The sequence below is a fragment of the Lepidochelys olivacea genome, assembly GCF_965140295.1.
Source record: "Lepidochelys olivacea isolate rLepOli2 genome assembly, chromosome: 14".
Classification (NCBI taxonomy): domain Eukaryota; kingdom Metazoa; phylum Chordata; order Testudines; family Cheloniidae; genus Lepidochelys; species Lepidochelys olivacea.
Genome location: NC_140424.1, coordinates 4,339,359 through 4,355,158, shown reverse-complemented (window position 1 = coordinate 4,355,158; position 15,800 = coordinate 4,339,359).

The following is a 15,800-nucleotide window of genomic DNA, read 5'->3' as shown; positions in this document are numbered from 1 at the left end:
AAGGGTTCTGATAAACCAAGGTGTGAGATTTTGACTTGCACAAGAACCTGGAGTGGAACTGGGGAAAACCCAGCCCTGGTTTTGTAAGAGGCTGATATGACTCAAGGGGTTTTCGAAGCAGTTGATTCCTGCTGTGTACCTGGCCTGCAATCTGTGGTGTCACTTCCAGGTAACTGATCATTCAAACCGTGTAGCGAGAGTTGGAAAGTTTGGCCTTGCGTGACTAGAGCTCTGGCTGGGAACACAAAGACATTGTTTTAAAGTGATCGTCTCCTCCCCTTTCCTAACTTCCTTGTAACAGGACAGCATTCCTGTCTCACATTCCTTAACCACTGCTGAGTTGGGGAGGGGAAACGGAGAGAGAGAGGAAGAAAGCAAAATGTGTTAATTAGTGAAGTCGCCTGAGTGTTTGAGGGATGATGGTGGGTGGTGTGGGAAGGAGAGACCAAAACTGCCAATAAAGCAAGATAAAGTATGTATGAATCAGATAATAAGGCCAATTAAAGAAAAGCCTGTAGGCTTAAGAATATGTCAACCAGATGTTTCCAAGACAGAGAAAATCAGTGGTTTCCCTACAGGCCCATCAGAACACTTAAAAGCCTCCTTTATGCTCCAGGAGCTGGAACTGCGAGTTCTCATTTGAAAAGGAGATGATGCAATTCACTCCAAGGTCTGCTATGTGTAAATCAAAGGTAATCTCACAAATCTGGATGTTGTCTAATCAAGAGGCTCTTATGATGGAAAGAGGTCAGAGTAAATGGGAGAGACGAGTTTAAAGGAGTCCATTGGAAAAGTCTCCTGGTGGAAAGTGGGCCTCCGAAAGCTAGCACTGTCCAGGAGAGTGAATTTGTGTGGGGGGGTGGAGGGTGAGAAAACCTGGATTTGTGCTGGAAATCACTTTAGATAAGCTATTACCAGCAGGACAGTGGGGTGGGAATAGGTATTGTTTCATATTCTCTGTGTATATATAAAGCCTGCTGCAGTTTCCACGATATGCATCTGAGGAAGTGAGCTGTAGCTCACGAAAGCTTATGCTCTAATAAATTGGTTAGTCTCTAAGGTGCCACAAGTCCTCCTTTTCTTTTTGCGAATACAGACTAACACGGCTGCTACTCTGAACTCTTTTTCCTGTCACCTCCAGGATAACTTAAATTCTACATTCTTCCCGCAGTGGAAACAGAGGATTGCGCTAGTCCTCATGAAATCCATGCACTATTGTGGGAAGATTTCACAGGCCCATTTCCCTAGAAGTAGTACTGTGACCCAGACAACTCCACTACAATGAGCAAACTTCAGGTGACTGCATAAGCCATCAAGCCTGGGATGACTAACCAGCACCGCATTGTAAGACCACACCCAAATGCATGTTTAATGTTGAAAGGTGTTTCCTTCCTACACCACCCCCTCTGTCCAGTTGCCGGGAAAGTACCTGCAAAATCAGAGGCAGCTCTAGAGGCTACTTGAGTACAGCGAGAGCTGAAGAACTGACCTCACTGCAGAACAAAAACTGTAGGGGAAGAGAATCATGAAAGTAGGGATGGGAAATGAGGATCCCTTCCCCCAAACTCTAAGAGGGGAGGTCACAGTTCCCAGCTCACTGCACCTCGCACCCTCCCTGCCCTTAGAATCCTCTCCCACTCAGGTTTCAGGCCTCATGCCGTCCCCCACATTCTTCCACTCTTAGACCGGGCCTGGGCTGCAGGCCTGTGATCACCTCAGCAGGTCTGACTCATGTTCAATCCCTGCAGTTCCGTTCCCGCCGGGAGCAATGACAGTGAGCAGGTCCTTAAAACAAAATATTGTTTATTTAGGGCAAAAACATCTCACAGAAACACAGATCTTAAAACAGTAAACAGACTACACACATCTAGTTTGCCATAGATCTGCTCATCTTCCACGTCCGTATCCTGGCAGGTCTAGCTTCCTATAGACCCTTCCTCTGTGCCTCTTTCTGACATGTCCACTCATCTCCCCAGACAGCCCCTGGCAGCTGACAACAGCCCTTTTCTCTTCCCAGGGCTTTTAATCGTTTAGTGTCCTTTTGATCTCCAGACTCCCTGCCTGGCCAAAAAATGTTTGCATCTTTGCTGGAGACAGAATATAGTTCCGGTGGTCAGGCCACTAGTCTATGAGATCCAGGTTCAATTCCCTGCCGACACTGACTTCCTGCATGATCCAGGGCAAGTCACTGACGTGCCCCAGATACCCGCCCGTACAATGGGGAAAACTGCACTTCCATATCTCCTGTGGGGTGTGTGAGGATACATGTGATAAAGATTGTGCAGCATGCTGAGAACTACTGATGCAAAGCGTTCTCTATATAAGAGGTAGGTATTCTTCTAATAGCTTCCTCCATTGTCTTTCCAATGTGTACCAGAATGTTCTTATCTGGGGAGCCTTCCTGCACTGTCCCCGCTGAATTCAAGCATTAGAGGTGTCTAATGAACATCCCACAACCCACACTGTAAGTTACAGTCTGTCAGTAACTAGGTTCCAGATCAGTATTCTTACACAGCAGTCCCTTGTCTGTCACAGGGGAAGCTCAAAGATCAGGTAGAAAACTGGCATCCGGAAGTGCTGACACGGGCGATAGGTCAGGCAAAAGTCACCGCACAAGAGCGCTCGGCTCAAGCTGTCCGAGAGTCTCCATTTGTTTATGCGTGGAACCGCCTGGATCGCTGGAATCTCAGTCCCTGGGGGTTGGGGAACAAGCCCTTCCCATCCCCTGCTGATTCAGGCATGGTATCAATGGAGCATTAACCAGCTCTCCTAGGCCTAACAAACACTGCTGGGGTTGGGTTCGGTTCACGGGCACTCTGAAGGGGGCTTGCATACGCACACACTTTTTGCAAAGAAACCTAGCCTGCAAAGACTGCAGAGGTTATATGTAGGCTACAAGACACTGGGGGAACGTACAAAGAGGGGGTCAAAGGCAAGTCTGATTGCACCATAATTTAGGGAGGATAGAGCAGAGAATGATTCTTCTTGAACAAAGAGTAACTGCCTCTGGAACACCGATTTCCAGATATTAAGCGGAGGGCGAGGAGACAGGAGAAGTAACAGTTCAAGAAGAGCAAACCGAGCTGCTCAGTAGTAATCCTTCTCGGGCTCAGTAGGAAATTGCTGTTAAGTGTTTTTAAGAACATCTGCACTGATCTTTTGTCAGTGACATCGCAGCGAGCAGAGGCTCATGAGCTACCAGCCTACTTGACAGCATCGCCACTGACCCAATGGGCTGGGAATGGCAGTCGGTTTCCTGTGTGTTTTGGCATGCGGGAAGGGGAGATATAGAGCCGAGTCCTACAAAGCAATACCCGCACAAGCAGCTTTAGGCTGGTACAGCAGCAGCCACAGTAGGGGGGTTGGAGTACTTTAGCTGTGCTGGTTTCTAAACAAAATGTCCACGAAATGCACGAAGGACTTTGCTATTGCTGTCTGTTGATTTTATGTGGAAGGTGCTCAGAACTACCGCGAAGGGCAGCATAATAAAACCCTTAGATAGAGAGAAAGGTAAACAGATGCAGAGAAAGTGGTACAGAAAACTGTGTTTAGACAAGCCCTTAGTTTCCACATGACCAGTGTTTCTTATGCTTTGTTCATTCCCTCTGAAGCCCCTGGCACTGGCCACTGTCGGAAGGCAGGCTAGTGGGCTAGATGGACCTTTGGTCTGACCCCGTATGGCCGTTCTTATGTATGTTATGTTTCTCAGGGTCAGGCCAGCATTATAACCTCTGAAAGTCCTCTGCCCTTCACACACCCGTACAAAAAATTATGATCTAAATGTGGAAACAAAAAACATTTTGTTTCCTTCCCTGAGAGTGCCACGGTTCTGAAACGAGCCAATAAAGAAGTTTTACTGCAGGGACAGGGGAGCTGTGTTTGAGGTAAAATTAAGGAAAAAAACCAAACACCTCCCCCCCCCGCCAACAACCTGAACCTTTGCCCGAAACTTGAACCAACCCCAACATACAAAAAAAGCCTGAGCTTTTAAGTAAGAAAAATTTGGTAACATATTTTCAATTTTTACTCCCTTTTGGATTCTGGCCTGCACCACAAGCTAAAGTACTGAAATACCACGTGAAAGGCAGGCAGGAAATGCCAGGTAAAGGGGCTGGCAGGGACTAGCACATCGAGGGCTCTTTTCCTTGCCTAGTTCTGCTGGCCTAATACAATGGCAGTCGGGAATAACTAGCGATGGGCTCTACTGTGTCTTTGGAGGTTCACCCTTCACTAGTTTATCCCCACTGTCTGCCGCTGTGTGGATTTTATTCCAACAGTGTATGTATTACACACTATTACCTAGATACAGGGGATAGTTTCAAAAGCACAAAGGGCAGGGAAGTACCTGGAGAGGCACTGTTGTCTAGTGGATAGGGCACTGGACTGGAGCTCATACGACCCAGGTCCTAGTCCCAGTTCTGCTAATAGCCCATTTGGTAAGTCAATTCCCCTCTCTGTGCCTCTATTTCCCCATTTGTAAAATGGGGATAATCCTTTGTAAAAGTGCTTTGAAACTGATTGACGAAAAGCACTACATATGAGCTGGGTGTTATTATTTTCATTCAACACCCATTCATGCACTTGAAAATTTCCCCCTGGATGTTGCATACAAAGATCCACAAGACTAAGGTAACATCTGCATTGCTACTCCTAGCCACATAGCACAAACCTCACTCACTTGAATCAGGCTCTCAGACTTGCCACTGTGGGGTAGATGTAGATGTATCCTAAGGTGCGGATCGGACAATGAACTCCATGCAGGCAGACCTGTAGCCACAGGGAGGAAAGTTCCACAGAGATCTCATAGGAAATGTCTCCCATGTTGTCATTTCTGCAAATCTTGTAGTGCTATCTGCCTGCATATGCACGTACTGGAACAAGAGCAAAATGGGGTACACAGTAGGACCCTGTGAGTTCACAAAAGTGAAGGGTCTAGCAGCAATATACCTCCTTCCTCACAGGCTTCAGAACCTGGCAGTAAGAATTTGCTCCTGGGTGAACTTGACAAAGTCTTTGCATCCTATTTAATAATTATATTTAGCTCATTAATTTTAAGTGGGTTTGCCCAAGTTTAATATATAAGGAGGGAAGATAATGCAAGGGGGATGGGTAGCCGCATCTGTATAATGTACATGTGTATTCAACATGGCTGCGCAAAACTATGATTTGATGCCACTGCAGCTGGAGAGAGAGGACACCAAACTAGAATGCGTACAATTATCCAGAATGCATTAAAGCCCAGATATTTCAGACCTGGTCACTGGGAGCAACCCCAAATTTGAGTTATTATGTGCTATGGAATAGACGGAATGTTGTACCGTTGTTGGAGTGCGCAGACTGAAGAGACCTGAGTTCCAATCCTGACCAGCACTCGCTGACTTAAGGATCTAGCTAAGATCAGGGAGCCACTGTGCCAGGTGCTCTATAAACAAATAGTAAGAGACAGTCGTTGCCCAGGAGAGCTTACAATCTAATTAGACAAGAGTAAGACACAAAGGTAGGAGACGGGAAGGATTATCCTCCTTGTTTTACAGCTGGGGAACTGAAACAGGGAGAGATTTAAGTAACTTGCCCTAGGTCATACCAGGAGTCTGTGGCAGACCCCAAGCCAGAACTCCGATCTCCCGATTCCCAGTCCAGTTCCTTAAACCCAACACCCTCCTTCCTCTCTGACGTGGTGTATGACTCACTTGATGCAGTAGCATCAATAAATTTTCACCTTAAGAAGACAGAGTGGTTAGCCCACAACGCAGGTGTCGAAGATTTGGTGCAAAAATATGTTCACACTATTTGTGCAGTGCAAGTACATAGCTGCGTGTATAAGCTAAACATATGACCAGCAACAATAAAACCTGCTTTACATTGGCAGTGAGTATGACAAAGAACATCTAGGCACCTGTGGATGCAAACACTTATAGGCTGTGTACTCTATATTGGGCACAGTTATTTAAAAAGATCTTTAAAGCTGAGCTACTTGGAACAAGTACATTGTGTGCTACATTTTTTAGGCTAAATTAATAATTTAGAGACTTGAAAAGGCGAGCCATCTAAGGTCTATTACAATGGAGGATAAAAAAAAAAAAAAAGCACAGAGTGATTTTCAAGGAGGCCAGTGATTTAGTGTCTCTTTCTTTCTCTCCCTACACTTTTTGCCTCCTGCACAAGGATCTATTGAGAAGCTGCAGAACAAACGTTCCCTTATGCAGCTCCAAAAAAAGTCTCCGTCAGTTTGTCTGAGACAGCTGCCTCTAAGCACGCTATGGTTACTCATTAACCGGGTCTCCCAGGGCAGGGGAAAAGGAGTAAACTTAATAGACCCTAAACAAGGAGCAAAAATAAAATAAATAAATCAGGTGTCCTGGGAAATACAGTGAAGAAAACAGGTGGCCTGTGGATACCTTTACAGTCAAACACAGAGGGGCATCTAGTCTTCCCATGGCACCCAGGCAGCTATCGAAGCAGAAGGGAACGATCACATTGAGAGTAAATGTGTGGCACAAAAGAATAAGATTATTAAAAGGGGAAGGGAAGAAAGACACAGGACAGAGAGGCACTTGTGCTCTGCTGATCTTTATATGCTGAGGGTACAGAGGGGGAGGATTATTTCATTGCAAAGTTGCCTGATTCTGCTCTACACTGGATGAGATTCATTCACTCCCCTTGGGCTTTTTGCATTTGAACAACAGACTGGTTGGAAACAGTTTCTGGTGGGACATCTAACTCCAGACACCACTAGCCACCTTCCAGGGGACTCAGCAGTCAGCTCCTCATCTCCAGTCACTAATGTTCTGCCAAAGCAGGCTTGGATCTCACTTGAAAAGGGCCCTGTCCACGAACCACTGCGCCGACCAGCGCCTCCTTCCAAGCGTTGTGGGAACTAGTGCCGCATTCAGGACGCATGCCTGAGAACTGGTTGCAAAGAGATAGTTATGGAGGCCAGGGAGGGAACCCTCGGCTGGCCCCTTTCCTTCGGCGGGGTGGACAGAATGGTTCTGTGGCTGAATTTAAATCTATGCTAACGCCAATGAAACGTTTCAATCAACCCAAAATTGGTACAGCGAGCAAACGAAAACCCAGTTATTTGCCCAGCACTAGCTAGAACGTTGATCTCTTTGGGGGTAGCAATTCCTCTATAACGGACACTCATCTGAGCCTGCTGTGTAGTATATTCCTCTAGGCCAATGCATTGGGCAGCCTCCCCCGCAGCCTTACGTTGGTATGTCACAGGGAAAAGCTGCCAGCACTTCCCAGGGGGATCTCTTTCCTCCCGCTGGCGAAATGACCAGCAGCGCAAAAGCCACCTGTGGTGCACGCTCAGCTTGGCTTGAGACAGGAGAGATGCCATCTCTGCGCGGCAACGGGTGCATTGCTGGGGCCCGACATCTCACAGCTCCGGACCGAGAACAATAATTATGGCGGCAGTAAAATGCTGAGTATAGCTCACCCGCAACAATAAATCAGCCCTCCCTGCAGCTCAAAACTTGGTGTGACTTAGCCTTGGCTTCCCCCAGAATTAAGTCTTTCTCCTCCATTTGCTTGTTATCACTCAGCAAATCTCTCTCTCTAGGATAATTACAAGTCAATTGGTTATCAAATCCCATTGTACTTCCTCATCTGTTTTGAAACAATCTAGCAATTGCATTCGAAGGAAGACTGGATCATAGTCAACCACCAGTGCTAACCATCGGGATCAGCAGCAGATGGTGCCTAATAAAATCAGTAGCAAACCACTGCTCAAGCAGGGTGTTGGAAGGCACCGTGCTACATTAGATGCTTTCTTCTGGATGAAACAGAACATCTGGATCCTGACCATTTCTTGTCACTGAAGATCCCAGTAAATGTGATGAGACTTTATCTACTTCTGTGGCCCCCATCACTGCAGTATCTGAGCCCCAAACAATCTTCAATGCATTTATCCTCACAAAACCCCTATACAGCAGGGCACTGCTACGATCTGCATTTTACAGATGGGGAAACTGAGGCATTGAATGACTAAGCCAAGTCTCTGGTGACCATCCTAACCCCCAGACCATCTTTCCTCTGGCTAGACCTGTCTCAGTTCCCCCCTGTGCTTTCAGATCGGCAGACTATTCTCTTCTCATGGTGAACCGTCTTGCACAGGTACTGTGCGCTTTCAAGCAGCTGCCACTTTTCCCACCCCAAAGGGTTTCTGCTTTTCAGTGGTGGGTGAGGAAAATCCCATATAGATCATTTGGTAAAATATTTTGGGATCCTTTGATCTTAAAGATGCCCTACAAATGTACAGCGTGATTATGGTGCTTATAAATGCAGGACAGGGTTAGTTCATCTGTAGCTGTGAACATCTTGCAGAACACCTTGCAAATTCTGGGGTTCAGGAGTCAACTTCTTCTGTGAAACTCAGCTTCTTCTGCCTAGTGCATATCCTTTCAAGTCACTGCTAGACCTCACAGCCCAAACCAGGCCAGTTTATAAAGGGATACAGAGTAACCTGCATTGCCCAAGGAGATTATCTGCTTTCCTCCAAAACCAGAATGTAAAGACAGCCGTGTACACTAATCATGAGAAAAGGTGGAGAGCGGGGGAGGGGGACGGGCGAAGATGTAAGAAAACCATTTTTCCCCCTGCGGGTCAGCTGGTGCTTTAGCGAGACAGGTACTTTATGATTAGATTTTTGTGAAATGCTAAACATCTGGAGCTCGGCATTACAAGGCAGCCTTTGTGCAGCTGGTAAATTATCTGCAATAAAACAGCACTTGTTTCTGAGAGCTTCAAGTAAAGTAAAAAAGGGGGGTGGGGGGAGAGAAAGCAAATAGCTCAGTTGCAAATTTCAGACCTTTGCTGAATTCTCACAAATATTTTCCGTGGTTCTGTGGGTGAAGTCAGGTGACTCACTTCCTATGGATTAAAAGGACACTGGCTAGCCAAAGATATTGGCGTTCCCTTTTTTGTAATTATTTACAACACAAAGTTCACTAAATTCTTTCTTTTTCCCCTTTAAAATGCACTGCTGTCTTTTTTAAAAAAACTAGATCAATACAGGCAGTCCAGTGCCCATAAGCAACCGTGCAACAATACCCCATTGTGCCCCGCGGGCTGTCTACAAGCAACCCAACAATAAGAAGCCAGTGTGCACAGCCCTGTGTTTGTGAGCAACCCTACATTAAAATGGAACACAAAACAGTACACACATGCACATAACCCTGAATACACTCACGCGCTGACTAACTCTATGCAGATGAGCAATCCCATTGAGCTCAAAGGAACTACTCACCTGAGTAAAATTAAGCACGTGCTTAAGTATTTAGAGGCTTGACCATATACAGCTCAATCTCCTTTCCTTTCTCGCCACTTTCATTCCAGTCGGAGCTGTGGATGCAAAAGGAATGCTGAGCCCATGGTTTGAAAAGCACTTTAGGATCCTGGGGGCTGAAAGGTAAAAAATACTAACAAAATAATAATAATGCTAATGGCTGACACATCCCGAAGAAATCAACTGCCTTTATCAGAATTACATGCGAGATGTAAAACAAGCCAGGAGTTAACTACTGATTAGAAATATCACAGTGTGTCACTACGACAGGCACTTTTCAAACCCCTACAATAGGTTAAAAATATTCCAAGCATGCATGACACCAAACATGTCTCTTGTTATCCCCATGGAGGGCTGGTGCCTTCAAATCTGCTGCAGTAGGAGGATGGCCTGCGAAAACCTTTAAGAGACTGGGTAGAGGCAGAGGTGTGGGTCTGCAGCACACTTCACGTTCCAGTATCTACCTTTCGAGCTGTTGCATTCCTCACTCCACACAACAGACAAAGCCAAAACAGAGAGTGCGGAGAGTGCAGTCGTAAAAAACAGTTCATCTGGAACTTAGGCAGAAAGTCAGCTTCAGTATCAAAGTATCAGAAGAAGTATCTGAAGAAGTAAACCACTACGGTTTTCTTGCTGAAAGAATGCAAACTCATATGAGTCTTGGTTTTGCAACCGACTCCCCAAGGCCAGACCCCAGCACCAGCAACTGCAGGATCAAGGCCACGGCGTGCATGATTTCCCTATGGGCATAGAACATAGGAACGGCCAGACGGGGTCAGACCAAAGGTCCATCCAGCCCAGTGTCCTGTCTTCCGACAGTGCCCAGTGCCAGGTGCCCCAGAGGGAATAAACAGAACAGGGAATCATCAAGTGATCCATTCCCTGTTGCCCACTCCCAGCTTCTGTCAAACAGAGGCTAGGAACACCATCCCTGCCCATCCTGGCTAATAGCCATTGATGGACCTATCCTCCATGAATTTATCTAGTTCTTTTTTGAACGCTGTTATAGTCTTGGCCTTCACAACATCCTCTGGCAAGGAATTCCACGGGTTGACTGCACAAAAACAGCACAAAAATTTACCCATGAAGCACGCATTAGAGTAACTGGGACTTTCAATCTAAAATGGGCATTCCTTAATTTAGGCAGAATGCTTAGGAAACACCAGACTCTCAAGTAATAAATAGCATATCGAAAGTGACAGTATCTGAAAGTCCAATCACAGAGTTAACTGTCTCCTCTGATGAGCCCAAACATTAGCTACAGGCACTGTTATCAAGGGCCACTGAGCAGAGCCACTTCTTCCATGGCGCAGAGCCATGGATGGTCTCCTGGAGGAAAGGATGATTCTCTTTCTAATCTAAAGTTTGCTCTGTTGGGATTTAGGGCAGAATATGGAGGGAAATAAAGAGGGCAGGAGAGTGATCTTGTAGTTAATGCATAGGACAAAGATTCAGGACACCTGGGTTCTATTTCTGCTCAGCACCTCCAGCATAGGCATAGTTCGACTTTATATTTGGGGGAGCAGCTCCAATCAGGCCAACGGGGCCGTACGTGGAGGAGCAAATTCTGTGTCTGCCCGAGGCTTGCAGTTTGGGGGGGGGGGGGCAACTCCCCTCTGCCTTCCCCCAAAGTATGCCCAGTTGAGAACAATGGGTGTGGGGGGAGAAGAATTCTCAATGGGGCAGCTAAAAGCTTTTCACAATTTGGCTACTCCACTGAGATGTCTAAAAGGGAGCTACGTTCTTGGAAATCTGTGGCAGAGCCAGGCACAGCATGCAGGTCTCAAGTTGCAGTTCAGGGCCTTCACCCCAAGATCGGCCTTCATGTGTGTGTCTCTCTCTCCCTCCGAGACTCTCCTAATGAAAAAATAAATTCAGTATGTCACATACAGGCTAGTCCCTGGGTCCTGGCCTTGATTTCCATGTAGGGGGTGGATTTTTCTCTCTCTTACTCAGAGCTCAGGATTCCCCTTCGCTGGTAGAGTGTGTGGAGTTGTGTCACATCTGAATCCCACAAGGGCCCAAAATTAAAAGGAAAAGAAAAGCAGTTCACAGACCTCAGCCACTTGTGTGAAAATAGCCTAAGGGGTTCCTAAAATTGCAAGCTCCAGGAGGTTCCATACTTCAGAACCATAACCAAGGTAAGACGAAGTTTTGGCTGATTCTTTGCTATATAGCGTGACGAGAACGTGATACACCTGTCTCAGTCTTCAGGTAGCAGGCAGAGGCCTGCCCTTCCAAACAATGGCCCCCATTGTACCTACACCTCCCACAGCAGTTCCTATTGACTGGGAAGCCCAATCCATCAGCGCCTGTCAGTACCTCCACTGCACATGATGTAAGTTATTGCACACACACACACACACACACGCACCGCAGGGCCCTAGGCCCTTTCTGATCAGCACTCCTCAACACGCAAGGTGTCAGTCAACTCAGGAGACAACAGAGGAGGCAACTGTCAGGCATCACAACCAATCACGGGAAAGGGAGAGAACATTTAAAGAGGGACCTTCTGAAAATACCACCTGACCATGTCACTTTAAAATCGTTACGGGTGTTTGCACAGTATTTGTCTCGTTACCTCCCTGAACAAAACAAGCAATTGACAACAGAAAATCAAGGCACCCGCAGAGCGCAGGTTACACGAGTAAGTCCAGAGATGGTGTGCAGCATTCTGCAGAGAAATCGTCATACGCATCCCATGAGGTCAGATTTTACGCAGCGTATCAAAGCTCATGACAGCCCTGGAGACTGAAGTCCTTTATTATTATTCATAGCCCACAGACAGCCTGAGTGCTGGAAGTGCAAGACCCCCCAGTGTTGCCCAGCCGATGTTCCTCGGCTATTATTTATTTGTATTATGACAGCATCTAAGAGGTCTAGTCCTGGACCAGGACCACATTGTGCTAGGTGTTGTTTAAACACAGAACAAAGACAGTCTCTGCCTCAAAGAGCTTACGTTTTAAGTACAAGACAAGAACCAACAGATGGCTAGACAGGCTGACAGGGGAGTACAAGGAAACAATCAGACAATAGAATTGGGGGCACCACTTCTAGAGTAGATACCCAATTCAGTCCTGGGTCTTGTCTGCCAAGATTGCCTCCAGCGGGCCAGCTGGTGCCAGTTGCACTGATGTGCGTTTGAGATGTGGATGCCTGTTCTCTCGGAGAAAGGCTGAGACCCCCCAGTAATTACTGCATACAGAACACTGATTGGATGGCAACAATTTCAGGTCTCTACTGACCCTGAGTTTCATTTTTTCCAACAGTTCAAAATTTGTTTAGGGCGGAGGAGAGGGGGGATCCAAATCCGTGTCTCGATCTTAATTATACAGCCAAGGGCTGTCTTTCCATCTATATCAATAATTAAAGCTACAAGGACCCAACACAAAACATCTCCGACACACACACACACACACTTTGCTTGGGAGAGGAATCATTTTCCTTTTCCTAGATGGAGTTTTGTGGGACAGGATTATCCACCCCTTGTTTTCAACTGACAAGAAACTTGGCTTGCTAACTCCAGGTGTTGCGGAAAACAGGCGCACAAGCTGCCAAACAGAACGCGTCAGTCCTTATGCAAAGAAGGCTATACAAGGAGACATCATCTTGGGTTACCTTCCAAGAGATTCCAAACCACAGAATCACACTCCAACTTTACATCCAGCCAAGATGGATTTCAGTTTTCCATTTTATCAGCTTGTCATCTTGTCTAAATACACTTCACCTAACGCCATAAATTAAGAGACAGCTAAGCTCAGGAGTTTTGCATCTTTCTTTAGAAAAGCCTTCTTTGTTGCTTTTCTACAGTTGTTTTCACGAACATTCAGCAGGGTGGGAGATCACTCCAGCTGTCAAGTCTTGAGTGCGGCGTAGCATGTTGATAGACTTTCCCTTGAACCCAGCACACCACTGGCAAATGTTTATCCAGTAGATGCCAAGGATTGAAAGAACACAGAGACTGAACTCTCCTCTCATCCACAGAGATACTTCCCCCTTCTAGAACGAGGCCAGGGCACAAAGATGCAGTGAGGAAAGTGTGCAAAAGGCTTGCACCGCTATTCTCTCTAACGCAGATCTTCTCTCATTAAAGCAATAAATAAGAGGAATTCACTCTCCACAGCCTGGTACCTCATACAAGCACTGACATCCACTCAAACTGTACATTGTAGGCAGATCCTCTCCATCCCCAAATATTTTACCCCTCTGTTGCCTTTAGGGGGACTTCGTGGCTGCTCTCTTCTAGCTATGCGCGGGCCACCTGGGGAACTAGCCCCCTGACATCCACGTGTGTTATACAGGGACCAGAGGACAGACTTCTCCCCTGCTCTCCCCCTGTCCTTCAAACACACACCCCCCCAATAGGCAGAAAAGAAAAAAAAACACACACTTCCTTTCTGCCACTGGCTGCTCCAAGGCTAACGCCAGGGGCACCTATCTCCACAAAAAGAAAAGGAGGACTTGTGGCACCTTAGAGACTAACCAATTTATTTGAGCATAAGCTTTCGTGAGCTACAGCTCACTTCATCGGATGCCGTGGCTCACGAAAGCTTATGCTCAAATAAATTGGTTAGTCTCTAAGGTGCCACAAGTCCTCCTGTTCTTTTTGCGAATACAGGCTAACACGGCTGCTACTCTGAAACCTATCTCCACAAAGCTTCCAGAGCCCAGGCTCTAGCAAAGAATCAATGGATGGGAGTGGGATATAGACATCCAGCCCCTGAAAAGGAGGTTCCCCTGGGTGTGCGAGGCCAACAGTGTGAACAGCATTGCCCCAGGCCAGCAGGTGTTCATAGATCTGGGCTGACATTTGCCAGTTTAGCTGGGACTCACCCCAACTTAGGTTGTATCTGGGTTCTAGCGGAGTATTTTGCTCAGATAATGTCATCACTCCAGTTGGGGAACAAGCAGAGTGTGAACTGGGTGAAGAATCAAAGACTGGCTGGAGTCTTCTTTTCCTGGCAATGCTCAGGTGGGGGAGGGGGAAAGGGAGAGTGTCTCCTTTTTCACCCACCCCTGCTGCCTTTTTATAACAATTACAGAGGCCTCCAGGGCTTTCACACCCAGTCACCTGGGCGCCCTTGTGTTCTTAACAACTTAATTTGTTTAATGACTCGGGAGGCCCTCAGGCCCCCTCATGCTTGTTGTCTGGATACATTTCCCTTGTCTCCCAAGGATTTTTAACAGTAGCACATAAAACCACAGCCCCCACAGCCAACAAAATGATGGAGAGGTTTCAACAGCATGAACAAGAGAAGTTTAAAAACTTCTCCCTCAAAGAACAGGGACCTTTCAAGCGACAATGAAAGTAGAGGGACCTAATATTTATGCATGCTCTCTCATGGTGAAGGACCTCAAAAAGCTTTGTGGACTATATACTAACATGGATTGTTCATCTGCCACTAACAGGCAGCCACCTCTGGGGTGGAACACAGCAGCTGTTTTACCATACAGCACCACTCCATGACATTTTATGAACCAACAGGGAAGAAGAAACATGGAGACAGCCCACTTTGTCCTCCTCAAAGTCCTTAAGATTCACCTCTACCATGGTGCCAGCTGAGAATGGGTAGGCCTGGGGCAAGCTCTGAATAGAGAGAATTGAAAAAAGGAATCTGTCTCTCATGGGAAATTCCAATATTTCAATCTCTGTTTTCATTCCAAATCAAGCTAAAAGACGGGAAAAATCGGATTCATTCAGATTTGGAAATGTCGAAATGTTCTGTTCATACTGGGTTGGGTCAATGTTAACCTACTGGAGTGCCTCCTAGGGGTTATAGTTCAGGTACCTCATGCGCTCCCCTGCAGGCTGGGCTCCCCAGCAGAACTACATCTCCCATGTTTGCACCAGTCTTTCCCTCTGGCAGAGCTGTCATGGTGCATCATGGGAGATACTGAACAGTTAAGTGACTTTCCTGAGGTCATGGCCTATAAATGGCAAAGCTAGAAATTGCATATAGCTCAGAATTCCTCAGCATTAGAATTCATTACAGTCACCTTCCCCCCGCCACCCCAGTTCTTAGAGCATACATTTTTCTTTATGACCTAATCTTCCCTTAGCTCCTGAGGAGAGCTTTATAGAGGGGAAATTCTGCCTCTGTTTTAGTGTAAGGAACACAGACCTGAGCCGGTTTTTTCCCTAATATTTCATAAATGATTTTTGGAGGGGGTGTGAGTTGTTGGTTTTTGCTTTGGACACAGTAAAACAATTGTGTAAGAAGTGGGGAAGGCATCTGTCGGGCTTTGTAATCATTTCACTGTTCATGTAAGAACATGAGAATGTAACATATGAGAGTGATTCAAACAACTCCTCCATGTTATCCAGTGCTGGTAATATACAAAACCTTTTCAGTTATTATTGCTTTTTTTTTAAATTACATAAAAATGTTTCATTTAGACTCACTGTTTCCTGTTCTCAAATATCCCCCTGTAGAAATGGAAACCACAAGAACGAATGCCAGAAATCCCAACAGGGTATTCACCAAAATTCCCCCTCTGCCCTTCCAAG